This window comes from Macrotis lagotis, chromosome 1 (genome assembly GCF_037893015.1).
Source record: "Macrotis lagotis isolate mMagLag1 chromosome 1, bilby.v1.9.chrom.fasta, whole genome shotgun sequence".
Classification (NCBI taxonomy): Eukaryota; Metazoa; Chordata; class Mammalia; order Peramelemorphia; family Peramelidae; genus Macrotis; species Macrotis lagotis.
The window spans coordinates 640803624-640818248 of NC_133658.1; positions in this window are offsets into that span (position 1 = coordinate 640803624).

Below are 14625 nucleotides of genomic sequence, written 5' to 3' on the forward strand. Positions count from 1 at the left end.
AATAATCCAAAACTCCCCAAAGAAAAGGAGAAACATTGAGGGGAACACAGAGTCTCCATGGTACTCAGGTAGATGATCATCTTTTGATTAATTGGTGCTGTTGAGAGATCTCAGAAGAGATGTGATTCTAAATAAAGGACTGACAGCAGTAGGAATAGACAACTACCATGAATTATCTTTCAATCACAGAAATTTTATAGCTTTTTTAGAATCTTAAAACTAGAAGGAATTCTAGAAGTTGTCTAATCCAACCCCCTGACCATATTGAGGGAGGTGAATTAATATCCTCAAGATCATATGGATATCCAGAAACAGAATTGGTAGTAGGGCCTGATGGCTTAATTCTCATGCTAATGTGTTTTCCACAGCCAGTTGAAGATTGCTTCTTTTCCCTCTCTATGAACCATGAGCAACTCTGTTTTGTTCCTGTGTATAGATTGTTATTCTACTTCCCAATGACCCCACTTAACATCTTTGTAATCTTTAGGACCAAAGTGCTCCTTCCTGGTTACATCTCTCCCTCCTGTTTAAACTTTCCTCATTAGAATGTAAACTCTTTAAATGAAAAAAAAGTTATCTTTGCTTATATACTTTTATGTCCAGTATTTAGTAAAGCATTTGACACATAAAATCTTAACGAATAATATTTTTTCATTCTCTTGATCATACTCTTGCCTTTTTTTTTTTAGGTTTTTGCAAGGCAAATGGGGTTAAGTGGCTTGCTCAAGGCCACACAGCTAGGTAATTATTAAGTGTCTGAGACTGAATTTGAACCCAGGTCTTCCTGACTCCAAGGCCGGTGCTTTATCCACTACACCACCTAGCCGCCCTCTCTTGCCTTTCTAAGGATGTCTTCTCTAACAATTGTCTTGTGTATGATTTATTGTTAGAAGCTAAGTTAAAGCTAAATTCATAATGCTAGGTAGTTGTTTGGGTTATTATTATTGATATATGATAATTTATCTAATTGTCTATGACTCCATTTACTCCACCATAACCCAAAATATTTTAATGCTTTATAGTTAATAAATATATATTCCTATTTTCTTTTTTAATTTTAAAAATATGTTTTATTGATGCCTTTTGTCATCACGGTCATTTCTGGAGGCCAAAAACCCTCCTCTGTTTTGGGATTAGAACTTCCTTTGTAACAAAGAAAATATTTGATCAAAAACATCTGACATAATGACTGACTCTAACAATATGAACAACATTCTGCCCTGCTTCTCTGAGAAGAATAGATTTCAATTTTTGTTCTCTGGGACCTTTTCAAAAAATCTTTTTGATGCCTTTTGCTTTTATTTATTTCCAAATGTATTCTTTTCCCTGAAATCTAGTGATCTTTCTCTTATAACAAAGATTTTTTAAAAGTAGAAAACCAACTGTAAGAAGAGTGATGTGGTCCCAACCTTTTCCCTCTCAGTGTAGAATGCAATCAAGGTGTTAAAATCCAGTCAACATTTGTCTCTGAGAAATTAGATTGAAGCCTGACCATTGAATTGGGGGGGGGGGGGGGATGACCTACCCTTGGAACTTTAACTAAGGCAAGAAACTATCAAAATCTTCACTTGGAAGAATAATTTGTAGAGGAGATCCCTGCAGGGGGAGAAGGAGGGGATTTTTTTTTCTCCTTATTGCCCCTCTTCTCTTCAGCCACTATAGAGATGGCAGTTTTCTCATTTTGAGACTATTCAAGGCATGGTTAACAGTATATTGATTCATATTTCAGATAGACACAGATACAGAGAAGCAAGTATAGAACATATTTTCTAGAAGCCAAGAACAGAAGTTATTTCCAGTATCAGGACCTCTGACTACAAAGGAGAGAACTCAAGGGAATTGGACTCAAGAGAATTATCCCTGATAATCAAGAGTTAGGGTCCAGAAAGGATCTCATGAGTAAAAACACCAAGGAATTCCTGGAGTTACCCTGTGAGTTACCCTGATCATGTATAGTCCCTATGTATATAATCTCTACCATGATACTCTAAATTTAAACACAGTCTTCCTACAGAAGCTGTATTTTTGTGAGTTTATGGCAGAGATGTTTTAGTTCTTAATGTACCATCTTATTCAGTGCTTTTATTAAGAGTTAATTATGCCTACTGGCTAACACTAATTAGGAAACCCACTGAGGTTGGGGTGGGGGGTGTTCCATGAGCTAATTTTGAAAGAGTAGCCCCAGAGTGTGCTTTTAAATTTCAATATGGGGCAGCTAGGTGGCACAGTGGATAAAGCACTGGCCCTGGAGTCAGGAGTACCTGGGTTCAAATCTGGTCTCAGACACTTAATAATTATCTAGCTGCTGGCCTTGGGCAAGCCACTTAACCCCATTTTCCTTGCCAAAAAACCTAAAAGTGGAGTATGCTAAAGGCAGTGCTACACTACCCATCCATATTCATAATTGTTCATTTCTTTAAAGAAGGGAGGGAAGTACATTTTCTCTTCTTCAGGGCTAAATGTTTTCCTTATAAATGATAAAATATAAAATTTTGTTTTATAATTCTTTGTTTACATTGTTGCTGTCATTGTGTTATTGATTTTGCTTCACTTTGCATCAGTTCATTTGTCTTCCCATGTTTCTTTGTATTCCTCATATTTACTGTTTCTTGCTTCACTAACATTTTCAAAGAAAAATTTTATGGTATGACTGTCACATATATGGGTAATAACTGTCAAGAAACCCTTATTGTCAAAGTTTAGAAGTCTCAAGTTCAGAAGATTTAGAATAAGTGTAAGAGGAGCTTATGACCATTACCATCAAAGCATTCTACACAAATTACTTAACTTTGCTGCTATTTTCTTGTGTATCGTGGAAATATTGATACATGGAGAGAGAATTAGAAATTTAGGAAATATCCTTGATTTGGAGTTAGGTTTATATTCCAGTGTTTTCCTCCTCTGTGATCTTGGGCCAAGTTTCCTCATCTAAGAGTTTACTCATTTGTAAAATGGATATAATAGTGCTGTGGTTTTATCTCTGTGAAAGATTTCCAGCACATTTTATGAAACTAATCTTAGAGAGTGGCCAAGAACAGTAGTGTCAAACCCAACCAGGAATGGAGTCTCTAAACCATACCTAAGAATCCTTGCTGACCCATCTGGACTTGGAAAACAACATATTTCAATTATCTGTTTTATTTATTTTTTATTTACTTTGTTTTATATTTCTAAATACATTTTAGTCTGGTTCCAGAATCATTGGATACTATGCTGGGCCTCATGTGACATATTTGCCATCTCTAGTCTAGGGCACTGGGAACTTGACTGTTTTTCTCAGGTTTGAACTAATACTTCTACAATATCTGTTTTCACAGGGTTGTTGTAAGAAAAACATTTGATGAGTTTTCAAGTACTATAGAAATGGATTATTATTCATTACTCATCTACTTCAGAGAAGAAATTCAGGAAGATGAATTAATGATGGTTTTGAAGTAGTAGGCAGCAGCAATTACTACAAACATACATACTGAAACTTGAGATGATAGTCTACATTGTCCCCTTGGTTTTTAAAATGCATTGCTCCTTTCCCCACCCAATTTGACTACATTTTAATGACAACTGTAGAGGTTCTTGTAGAATTTGCACAAGCAGATTTGACTTCTACAAGTGGGAAGGTTTCATTTTCTAAGGTAGCCCCTCTATTCTCTATATGCAGTATGCTTATATTTAATGAGTTGTCAGGTTAATTTCCATTTAAGTAAACAAATTAATTTGCATGAACTATTAATACCAATTATTAACACTTTTTATTTTGCTTGTTTCAGCAGTCTCTGCATGACACCCCAACTGAATGAAAATTGATTTTACCAGGTTTGGCAACACTGCAGCATTTTGTAACCTTTGTAAGGAGACTTATTTGGAAGATTGTGTTTAATTATGCTTTGCTTGTTTTCATCCCTATACACTGATGGGTGGCAGATATATTGCAATTGACAGTTTGATGTATATTAATCTCCTGGTCTCCAATGCTGCCCTTGATGTTTGTCATTTAAGGAGACCTTAATAGATCTGTCATAATACATTGGTACCTACTCTATAATTTTCGACTTTGTATAGTTAGAGCTAGAAGGGATGAAAAGCATAAACCTAACTATGGAGTGTTGTCTGACACTTTTTCCTTAGGATAAAAATATATATAGGATCTTGTATGGTTTCAATCATTTTCAACTCTTTTTTTCCAGCCTATGTTATAGTTGCATAACTGAGGTAAACAAGATTAAGTAACTTGCCCAGGATCACACAACTTTGTCTGAGACCAGATTTGAACTCAGAAAGTTCAGTCTTCCTGACTGGAGACCAGTAGACTATTAACTCTGCCACCTAGTTGCACTATGTAGAATATGATGAAAATTTAAGGTGCTTTGGGTTTTTTTTTCTTTAGCTTTTGCAAGGCATTGGGGTTAAGTTACTTGCCCAAGGTCACACAACTAGGTAATTATTATGTATATGAGGCTGGATTTGAACTCAGGTCCTCCTGACTCAGGGCCTGGACTCTGTCCACTACACTACCTAACTGCCCCAAAAGTATTTCTTTAAAAATTGGTTGGGTTTAAAATTTGTTACATTTAGATAATATTTAAAGTACTTCAGCACTATAGAAACTGGTTAACAAAAATAATTAGTTCAACAAAGAAGTTACCTAATGGTATACTTCTCACCTTGCTCTTCTTTCACCAAATACATTCCTCCTAGCCCCAGCTTGTTTTTTCTTGCCTGACCAGAAGTTCTTTCAAAGTACCCTAAGGTCTCTAGCTCTCTCTCTCATGGGATATATCTAAGGTCTTTCTGCCATAGATTTGTGGAAATATTTCAACAAGGGGCTGGTGATAGTGTTTATTTGAAATTATATTTAGTATCATTTGCCCACAGTACCTTACTATATTCCTTTAAGCCCAAATTGCTAGCTCTGAAACAGCCAGAGAACCAACATAAATAGCCCAAAGTGACATAGTTAATTTTTCCCAAGATCATACAGTGAATTTGCAGTAGATCCAGGAATAAAACTCAGGCATTCTAACTTTCCAATACAACACTATACTGATAATTAAAGAGTTTGGGATTCAAAATATTCTTGTAATGAGACAATCACAGCTAGATTCAAATTTGTTGTGGGAAAGTCCAACTGACTTCAAGTTTATTACTTTTTAACAGTTGACCAGGACTTTTTAATACTAATTAAAGCATTAAAAAAATCCTCTTTCTGCTTAGTTCCTCACCATGAGGGATATTTGTGAAAACCTGCTTCAGTTTCCTTTAAAGGTATAGATAGTACTTCTACAATAGAGATTGGGGATCACAGGTCTGCAAATAAAACATAGAAGGTAAGCTTTTAAAAATATGTTGCTCCCCCCCTTTTTATTATAAAAGATTGTTTCCCAAAGGGAGGGAGGAAAGAATAGAATTGGGCATGCAATTGAATGAAAGCAAAATATAAAAAAGTATATTTTTTAAATAAAATAAATTAAAACTTTAAATGGCAATGGCTATGTTGGAGATCTTTCTGCAGTTTTTTTTTAAATTACATCAGTTTTATCCTGTCATTATTTGAGTTTCCACCAATAAATAATGACTTGGCATCATTCTCCCTTTCATTGGTGTGAGACTTTGAAGTTAAGTGTTGGTAGGAAATATTTTGTGTTTTCACATTTTTTACTATGGGATATTTTGTGAGAAAACAAAGTGAATAGACATAAAGAAAGAGGTTAGAGAGGTGGCAGCACAGCATGCCTATGCTTTTCCTCTGGGCTTAGGCCTTTTCTGAACTTAGATTTCAAAACATTACCTATTAATATGCAGTTCTAAGTGGATCTTTTGGCTCAGGTATGGAAACATCTGTGAATAAAAATGTTTTTGCGTATGTTAATGTTATTTAATCAAATCTTAAGAAACTAAAATCTTCCACCTATGATAAAGGATGATAAAATTCAATGCTGGCACAATTGTGGAAAAACAGCCATTCACAGCTTTTGGAACTGTAAATTTGTTCAATCTTTTTTCAAAAGCAATACTTTTTAATTCAGTGTTTCCCATTCCTAGTTTTATACCAAGGGTGGAGAACCTTTTTTTTCTGCCAAAGGCCATTTGGTTATTTATAGCATCATTTGCAAGGCTATACAAAATTATCTGCTTAAAATTTAGCCTTACTTGATATTTGGTCAAATATTTAATTAATTCATCCATAAAAAGTTCCTAGATTCATTGAATTTTGAGTCCTGCCTGCGATTGCCATTGCAGTGCCAGAGCAAATGACTGCAAAGATCTGCTGGCCAGATGTTCTAGCCCCTGGTTTATACCTAAGGAAGTCATATGGGGGAGGGGTAGAGAAAGCAATTTATATAGACAAAAATATCCCTAGAAGCACTGTTTAGTAATAGCATAGAATAATAATAGCATAAACTGAAAAATAAACCTAGCCCCTTCCTACCTTTCCAATCTTTGGACAACACATATTCTTTAATACTGTGACACTGGTCTCTTCTGTTCCACAAATAAGACATTCCATCTTTCAATTCCAAACATTTTCTTTAACTGTCCCCAATGCCAAAAATGCTCTCATCCTTGGCTTTTTTTTAATGTAACACCAAAAATAAAACTTGAAGACTTTCCCAGCCCCTTCCTAATTCTAGAGCTTTTCCTTGACTGATTATCTCCCATTTTATCCTATATACAGATTGCTTTTGTACTTATTTATTTGCATATTGTCTCCCTCATTAGATTGTGAGCTCCTTGAGGGCAGTTACTTTCTTTTGCCTCTTTGTACCCACTGTTTAGATGTTTAATACTTATTGAATGATTAAGACATAACTAAAAAATAATATGAATATGATAAAAATACCATTGTATACTAAAAATTAATTCACAAAAAGAGTAGAAGAAGCTGGTAGAATCAAAAAGAATATCATACATAATGATTACATATACACATATACATATAAGAATAATACTACTAATAGGAAAACCCAGTCAAGTATACAAAGAAATTGATGAGACCCATAAACAAGCAGGATGACTTTATTCTAAAGCTATTGTGCTTGCCTTTTGCTTTATTGTCCTGTTTTTCTACTAAGTAATTTATAGAAAACAGGAGTTATCTCTATGCATAATCACTTTTTTGTTTTGTTTTGTTGTCTTTCTTTTTATTTACTTTTGAATTCTTCTACTTAACTAAATTCATTTAAATAAAATATATTTGGGGTGGAAAAGATCCTCTTTTAATTCCTCTTCATGGCATGGAATCTGGGTTCTTGTAGCCTAGGGCAGTGGAACACAAACTTGGTAATATTCATTAAGCTAGAAGAGTTCTGAGTTCAGGATGGTCCATTTGTCATCTAAAGACCAGTCTATTTAATTTTGGGGACTATCATCAGAAGGTTGACCTCCAGATAAAGGGGGCTTCTGAGGGAAGAAGGGGAAGGGATGACAACAACTTAGAAAGATTGTGATATGTATCTGTGGAGGAAATATTATCCATCAATCAAATCATAGATCCTTGAAAGAAATATAGTTAAGGTGCTAAAGGCAGAACCCATTCAAACCATACCTATTAAATATTTATTATTTTTATTTAAAGTAGCATTCATTGTTATCCTTGATCATCTAAGACTGAACTTATCTGAACACCTAACAGTTATAGTCCTTGCCTAAGAAATTTAATACTTATACCCTGTCGAGAGATAGTTCTAACTTACAGCTAATCTTCCTGAAAGGTTTTCCTGATCCAAAGGAGATGCAATTGCTTATTCTAAGTTTTAGAGAGAATATTAAAGTAAGAAATAAACAGGATAGCTTTTATTTGGCAAATATTCAATTGGACTTTTTCCCTTGAGTTTTTCTTATTGTGATGCTTGCATAGCCATTTCTTTTTTTTATTGTTTTCAGATAGGATTTATTTTCTCTCGGGACAAATCTCAACACAATCTTGGTCACTCAATGATAACAATAGTAATAATGATAAGGGCAAAAGTGTTTAGTAGCATGATAGAGATGATACAAACCAAAAGCTGGTTTAAAACTTAAAAATTTTCCAAGAGCCTTTGCAACTCTTACAGTTTACGGTTCATTATGGTTTTTAAGATATTTCAAGCTAAGGTCCTAAGGGCAAGACAGTAATAATCTTCAAGCATAAGCTAGAAATCCAAATGTTCCTTCTAGTTTATGAGGATATCTTTTATTTTGTAAACTTACTATCTTGTGGTTAATAAGACTTTTTTCTGATCAATGCAAGGTCCATTGTATGTTTGGCTGGTCTCCAAATCTCCCCTTCCATGCAGTGAGATAACATGTCTGCTCTTTTTTATTCTGAAATGGATGTGAGGTTTCAAGTAGTGGTTATGTGGGAGGTGGCAATTCAATTGAGGTTCCATGTAAGACCAGTGACTTATTTACCATTTTTGATTTATTGAAATGCACAAATTGCCAGGGCTTTTGGGCTCTCATCCAATCAAACAACTTATGTTTCTATAAATAATATCAACTCTGGGACTCTTAAGTGAATTAGGCCATGGACTGATTAAAGTGCCCTATATTCTGAAAGTCAATAGCTTCAAGCAATTTGGTATTTAATTTTATGTGAAACATTAATACCGACAAAGTCAAATTAAATAAATATTTATTAAGAACCTACTATGTGCAAATCTACAGTTATCTTATTCAAATTTTGACTTCAGATTCCCTAGAATTATAGATGAGCACTTATTTTCAATTGATCATAGAGTATAGTCCTCCACTGACTGATGTAAAGTATTTAATATCAATCTTATAAGCTTTTAACTATGGTATAGTGCTCCCTTGTGTATATTATCTGTGTGCTTTATGGTAAAGACCAAAAGATTAGTGTTCACAGCATGGTAGAATAATTAGCAAATTTATGATAAAAGGATCTAGAATGTGGGGACTGAGGCATTCAGATACTTTATCATTCAATTGAGGGCACCAATGACTAATTGAAAACAAATATTTTTATCTTATTTTATTTTATTTCTTTATTAAACAAAGAAAGGCAGTATAATGGGAAGAGGAGCCAGTCTTGGAGTTTAGAATATCTTAGTTCAGGTCTTGTCCCTTGCACATACTAGCTGTGTGACCAGCTATCAATTAACTTTTCAATCCCCAGAAAGCTCTCTAAGACTATAAACTGCAGATCTGAATCACTGGAGGGAATTCCTATGCTGGGAGTTCTTTATCCCTATGAAGTCACAGATCAACATTTTTTGAAAAATTTTTAAAATTTTGATAAAAGTAAGACTTAGAATAACATCTAGGTTATTAATTTGAATGTACTGCAATTAGGACCATATCTATATAGAGAAGATATATGTATATATATATATATATATATATATATATATATATATTTAAACTAATAATGCTAGTCATTAAAAGGTAAGTTTATCATTAAATTAGGGATTAGACAATTTGTACTGTAAAAATTCTGCTTTGAATTCAGGGAAGATCATCATGAAGGATGCAAGAGAAGAGGAGGCAAAGCAGGGTATCCTGAATCAGAAATCTATAGCCACTATACAGATACACACACACACACACACACACACACACACACACACACACACACACACATATATATATATATATATATATATATGCATGAGTATATGTGTATTGTGTATTGGTACACATATATTTTTTTTCTAAAAAGATATCAGGCAGTTGCAAACCAGAAAACCTGCTTTACTGCTCAGGAAAGTACCCTTGCATTTGTAATAATTGTGGGCATTCAAACAATCTGAGATTTCATATAAAACAGAGATGTCAAACATATGGTCCTTGTAGTCAACAAGACTCCTAAGTGTTCCACTCCCTGAACCTGATTAAAATGTAATTGGGAAACAATTAAATAAAAATATAATAAACATAGATAATATTACATTTTAAAACTAATATGAGGTCTTCAGAGATCTTTTATACAAATGAATGACTCTTGTTTCTATTTGATAGATGGCTGTAATGTGAACACAACCATTCACTAACTCCGTAGGTCAATCTCAGGGAATTAAGTGAAGCCCTAGGAGTGACTTGCCCAGGGTACAATCTAGGTGGCATAGTGGATAAAACACCAGCCCGGGAGTCAGGAGTACCTGGGTTCAAATCAGGTCTCAGACACTTAATAATTACCTAGCTGTGTGGCCTTGGGCAAGCCACTTAACCCTGTTTGCCTTGCAAAAACCTAATAAATAAACAAACAAACAAATAAACAAACAAATGAATAAATGAATACATGAATGAATGAATATATAAATGAACAAGCAAACAAATAGATAAATAGATAAATAAACAAACAAATAAATAAATGAACAAATAAATGAATGAATGAATAAATAAATTAATTAATTAATAGACAAATAAATAAATGATTAAAGGGTCTTTCTGACTCTAAGCCCAGAAATCTTCTCACTGGGCAACACTGTTAAAGTAGGAGGTGCTTAATGAATGTCTGATTGATCATCCTGCTATATCTGGAAGGGACATCAAAGTCTATTTTGTAGGGGCGGCTAGGTGGCATAGTGGATAAAGGACCAGCCTTGGAGTCAGGAGTACCTGGGTTCAAATCAGGTCTCAGACACTTAATAATTACCTAGCTGTGTGGCCTTGGGCAAGCCACTTAACTCTATTTGCCTTGCAAAAACCTAAAAAATAAAAAGTTGATTTGGTCCAGTCTTTCAATTTTACAAATAAAAAAACTGAGTCATAAGCAGGTGATGTGACTGTCCATAGTCACACAGGTAGTATGTATCAGTGTAGATTTTAAACTGAGGTCCTGTGACTCTCCAATAAAGGCCTTTTCCAAAATACCATGCTGCAAAATGTATCACAGAATGCCAATCACAATGCATAATTTATGATCTCTATCAATAATCTCTTTTGGCAGGGGCAGCTAGGTGGCACAGTGGATAGAGCACTGGCCCTAGAGTCAAAAGGACCTGAGTTCAAATGTGACCTCAGAGACTTAATAATTGCCTAGCTGTGTGACCCTGGGCAAGTCACTTAACTCTGTTGCCTTAAATAAATAAAAATTTTTAAAAAGAATATCTTTTGGAAATAGCATTGTGAGTTGATCAACTCTAATGGATGCACTCCTCTCAGCAGTTCATAGAGCTAGAATAACCGTGGGAGACTTGTTATGGACAATGCTATTTACATCCAGAGGAAGAAAAACAAAACAAAACTAAAACAGCAACAGCAAAAAATACTTATAGAATCTGAATGGACACTATGTTCACTTTTTAAAAATTTCTCTTACAATTTCCCCCCCAACTCACAGTTTTCTTTCTTTTCCTTTCTCCCAATTCCTCATACAGAAAATGACTAATCTGTAAACATGTTAAATACCAGTGTTTATGTACAATACTAAGGGAAGGAGGATGGAAAGGGAAGGTGGAAGGATATTATGTAACTTATAAATATGCATATACATGTGGATGAATGTTGAAAAACTTTCATAACATGTAATTGGAAAAATAAAATAAAATATCAATTAAAAAAAAACAAAAACAAACAAACAAAAAAGAACGTCTATTGGATGCTCTTACAGATTCAGAGCTTGGCAAATGGCACAACTCCCTTTCTGTATTTCTGTCATTGGTTTCATAAAACATTAACTGCTTCCAAGCCTGCCCAGTTAGGCAGCAGTTGCCCAGATGCAACTCTTCTTTTCCTCAGTTCTTTCCATCTTGGGAGTAGTGGAGGAGGGAAGTGGGGAGATGACTCAGATTTGGGGATTATATTTCAGTAGTAGGCCTTAGTTGTCTCTGCAGACAGGTTGCTGCTTCCCCAATTACCTTTATGGGCCCTTGAGCTGCCAGGTTGTGAAATGTTGAAACACTCCCCAAATTTAAAATAGCTTGTGTTTTGCCTTCCCTGAGCAAGCTTGGTTTTGTTTTGTTTTCAGTCCAAAGCATGCACTTACTTGGCTTGAGCTGTTCTGTTTTCCTCTGCATCCTGAGTAGTTTCAGTGGGGCCTCTTTGGTTGCAGGGTGGATGATTAATGCCAGTCTTTCCTCAATGAACCCTTGGTATGCCTAGACTGTGAGGTAATTGTTACTTCTCATTATGCTTTTAAGCCAAATGAAAATTTTGTTTAAAAAAGAAATTGCTCCTTTTCATGTCTACTGAGACAGTACTGAGTTTGTTTTCTTGACCTCCAAATGATGAAGTTCACAATTAGATAGTTCAGTAACTTTGAAAAACTTTGTAAGTACCATTCTTTGCATATAATGAGGAGATCTAAGAAGTATGAGCTGAAAGAACTGAGTATGTATTAAATGTATTAAAGTGAGAGGGTGTGTGTGTGTGTGTGTGTGTGTGTGTGTGTGTGTGTGTGTGTGTAGAATGAAACTTTTTTTAAAGTTTCCACGAATATTCCATATTCATGATGCTTAAAACAGCTCTGATTTCACACATGGGGTTAGGGATATAGCATCATCTCTACCAGTATAGACTAGAACCTGTCACCTTAGTAGGTGAGTGCTAGGTCAAGTATAATGTCTTGGATCCACAGTAGATTATAAATTCCTTGAGGGCAGGGACTGCTTCCTTGATATCCTTTGTCTTCCTGTCTCTCTATCATCTAACACAGTACCTGTCTAAGTAGTTACTTGTGAAATATTTTAGCATTGAATCAAATAACCTAACATAGCTCCTGGAAGACCAAAAGGAGAACCAGGAATAATCCCATAAAAACTGGCTCTTCAAAAGTAGTCCCATAACATCATGTGGTAGAAGTAAACAAGTTGGTTTGTTATCAAGAGAGCTGGATCAATTCAGTTAGGAAGGCAAGAGAGGTGACAAATTCTTGTAGGGATCTGTGAGACAGTGCAAATCTACTAAGCCCAATATAATTCTATAAATCATGATTGAAGTCCTACAATATACAAAGGAGGCAACTAGAAGATATAGTAGATAGAGTACAGGGTCTGAAGTTAGGAAGACCTAAGTTCAAATCCAACTTCATACACTTACTGTGCAAGTTACTTAACCCTATTTACTTCAGTTTTTTTTTACCTTATGGTGATGAATTTACCTCATCTATCCACAGAATATAAGAGGAGATTGTTAGTTTATGTATGTATATATATATATATATATATATATATATATATATATATATAAGAATTGACCCCAACCTGATCAAACCTGAAATTAGATCTGGCTTGTTCCATCTGGTCAAGAGTTGACCTAGAGTATGACCTCTGCAAATGCACCTGCTCGATGAAGTATAATTAAGTATAATTAGTATAATGACCAAGATGGAAAAGCATAATAGAGAGAGTAGTATGGGGGTGAGTGTATTGATTAGATTGTAACCCTCACCAATGACTAACTTGAAGGGGAGGAGTGAGTCTCCCCCTTTTTTTGACATAACTCTTTCTATGGTTTATTTATTGCATTTTATTACAATAATCTTGTTCTGAAAGTACAAGAAACCAATGAGATGAGAGGGGAAAAAGTGTGCTTTAGTCTGTGTTTAGAGTCCAGTGGATAGAGCACTGGCCCTGTCTCTGGGGTGAGTTGTCTTCTTTATCATAAGTCCATCAGAGAAGTTGCTCCAATATCTTTTCCCACAGTTGTTATTACTAGCTGTATTTCCCTCCATTCTATTCCTCCCCACTCTCATTCTATTCTCCCTCTCTCCTTTCATCCTATCTCTGCTCAGAAGTGTGTTGTATCTGAGTACCCTCTCCCATGATCTTCTCTTTTTTTATCACCTACTCCCCATTCCCCTCCCTATCTCCCTTATCCCATCCCTTTCCTGTCATTTTTCTCTAGGGTAAAATAAATTTCTATACTCTATTAAGTGTGTGTGTTATTTCTGATAAGAATGAAGATTACTCATTCCCCCTTGCCTTCCCCCTTTCTACTCCACTGCAAAAGCTTTTTCTTGACTCTTTTATGTAAAACATCTAAGCCAATTCTACCTCTCCTTTCCCTTCCTCCCAGTACTTTCCTTTATGACCCATTGATATGGGTCATATATATATATTATTATTATTATACCATTATACCATTATTATACCATTATTATACCATTATATTCAACTCCCTCCTTGCCTATTCTCTTTCTAATTGCTCTTAAAATGAGATTGATGAGTTATCAGTATCTTCTTCCTATGCAGTAATACACACAGTTCAGTATCATTAAGTTCCTCATAATTAGTCCTCTATGCTTCACCTGAGTCCTGTACTTGAAGATTAGTTCTGGTCATTTCAACAGGAAAGTTTGAAAGTCCCCTGTTTCATTGAAAGTCCATCTTTTCCCTGAAAGAGGATGTTCAATTTTGCTGGTAGTTGATTCCTGGTCATAAACTAAACTCTTTTGCCTTCTAGAATATCATATTCCAAGTTCTATGAGTCCTTAATGTAGGCACTGTCAAATCCTGTGTAATCTTGACTGTAGAGTCATGGTAATTGAATTGTTTCATTTTGGCTGCTTGTAATATTTTTTTTCCATGACTTGGGAGTTTTGGAATTTGTCCTAATATTCTGGGGAGTTTTTCTTTTGGTCTCTTTCAGGAGGTGATCAGTGGATTCCCTCAATTTCTATTTTACCCTCTGCTTCCAGTATCTCGGAGAAATTTTGCAGCATTATTTCTTGAAAAATGAAGTCAA